This window comes from Microtus ochrogaster, chromosome 10 (genome assembly GCF_000317375.1).
Source record: "Microtus ochrogaster isolate Prairie Vole_2 chromosome 10, MicOch1.0, whole genome shotgun sequence".
Lineage (NCBI taxonomy): Eukaryota > Metazoa > Chordata > Mammalia > Rodentia > Cricetidae > Microtus > Microtus ochrogaster.
Genome location: NC_022016.1, coordinates 49,406,589 through 49,408,725, shown reverse-complemented (window position 1 = coordinate 49,408,725; position 2,137 = coordinate 49,406,589). Strand labels below are relative to the sequence as shown.

Genomic DNA, 2,137 nt, shown 5'->3' with positions numbered 1-2,137 from the left:
GGACAAGCATAAAATAGGCTGAGCATTCATAACTTATAATAAGTCTCTCTGTCTGTCATGATTTGGGAGCTGGTTGGTGGCCAAAAGAAAGCCTGCTATATTCAGGAGGCAGAGACAGGAGGATTATAAATTCAAGGTCATCCTTGGCTATGTGGCCAGTCTGGGCTAAGTGAGACACTGTCTTAAAAACAAAACAAAACAACAACAACAAAAAAAAAAAAAACAGGACAGGAAACAAAACAAAAGACAAGCAAATGCTTTGGTGCCCCTGGTGAGATAGCAGCCAGGCTCAGTATTGGCAAAGAACAATTTTGGCATCCCTGGATGGAATGCAGCCATAGCATGCCCTGGGCTTAACAGTTCCTGCAGCCTGTCATTCCTGCTTGATGGGATAGGCTGCTAGGCTCCCAGGTTGGTCCGTTCTCAGTGATCCCGAAGCACCCTGACACTCCAGTCTTTAAAAGAGCCCCTGATTGCAAGAGGACTTCAAGTTCAAGGTCACCATGGGCTGTTTTGTGAGACCCTGTCTCAAAACTAAAGATCTGTATGATGCACGATTAACAAAAACTCAGAGAGAAATTGGAGTTCAACATGAAGATCAGAAAAGCAGAAGAGTCAGCCACCGACTTTTCCCTTAACCTCCATCTGAAATGACAACCCTGCCTCCAGGAATCCCAGAACGAGACTGTATGAGAGCTGTTTCCTCCCATTTTATAATCCTCTCTAGTGCTGGGATTAAAGGTATGCATTAACCTGGTTTCTATGGCAACTAGCGTGGCTACTGGGATTAAACGCACATGTCATTGTGGCTACTGGGATTAAACGCGCATGCCATTGTGGCTACTGGGATTAAAGGTGTATGTCATTGCTGGCTGATCTGTAAGGCTGACCAGTGTGGCTGTTTTACTTTCCCGACACCCAAGCAAGCTTTATTATTAAAATACAAGTGCAATGCTACTACATCTGTGTGCAGCTCAGTTGGCAGTGTGCCTGCCTAGCCCCACGCAGTTCAGGCATGGTGGCACACACCTGTAACCAGCACCCTGGAGGCAGAGGCAGGAGGACCCTGTCTCAAACAGAACTAAACACCCTCCTCCCTAATGTGCTGAACGCCACCCCTACCCTGGCTCTCCACACTGCAGCGTCATCATTGGTGTTTGTTTCCTTTCGTGGTTAACTTTTTCCTCCCCAATAGTCTCTGTGGGCTCCACCTTCTGAGGCTTTATTGATTTGCCTTGGAATGCTTTTATGGTGAGCTCATGTTTAGACGCCAGTTTGGCTGGCTTTAGGGCTCGGGATAAACCCAGCTCCTTTCTTTCACTTCTGAGGACGTGGCCACCTCCACTCCCTTTATCAGGTGAGCCATCTGCTGCTCTCCGCTTTGTTCTTAGCCTTTTGCTTTTTAAAAATAATAAAACTTGTATATTGTGTGTGTGTGTGTGTGTGTGTGTTTCGTCTGCACACGTCTATGCACCACCTGCATGGCTGGTGTCTGTGGAGGTCAGAAGAGGACACTGGATCCCCTGGAACTGGAGTCACAGACAGTTGTGAGTTGCCCTGTGGGTGCTGGGAACTAAGCCCCAGGTCCTCTGCAAGAGCAGCCAATGCTCTTGGCCACTGAGCCATCTCTCCAGCTTGTCTGTCACGTTTTCGATCTCAGCTTCACGGTGATGTCCGTGTTGAGGACTTTCCTTATTTCACTGTCGGTGCTCTGAGTCCTTTCAGTCTGTGCTCATACGCTCTCCCGTCATTTTGGAATGTTCCAAACCGCCATTATTTTCTTAGTGATTTCCTTGTTAATGTCTTCTTTGGGTTTCTTTTTTCTTTTTTCCCTTCTTTTTTTGGACAGGTTGTAACCTAACCCAGGCTAGCCTTGACCTCTCTGTGTACCCGAGGATGACCTTGGACTTCTGATTTTCCTGCCTCCACACCTCCACTCCCCTGTGTGAGGACATGCTGCCCATCTTCTCAGGAACTTGGCTTTGCAGGTGGCTGGACTGCCTGTCTTTCTTTCACAGAGGTCATACTTCTCAGTTGCTGTTGAGATCTGGGTCGGAATGTTCCTGGTTTAGAGACTGTCCTGTCTCATGAGCAGACACCATGGCCAAGGCAAGCATTTAATTGGGGGCTTGCTTAC

At 47.7% G+C, this 2,137-nt stretch overlaps 1 protein-coding gene across 2 annotated transcripts in view; it reads right to left on the bottom strand.

Annotated features, from left to right (window-relative positions):
* The window catches only part of Ncmap (non-compact myelin associated protein), a 34,190-nt gene that overhangs the window by 25,427 nt on the left and 6,626 nt on the right, over positions 1 to 2,137 (bottom strand). The window lies entirely within an intron of this gene.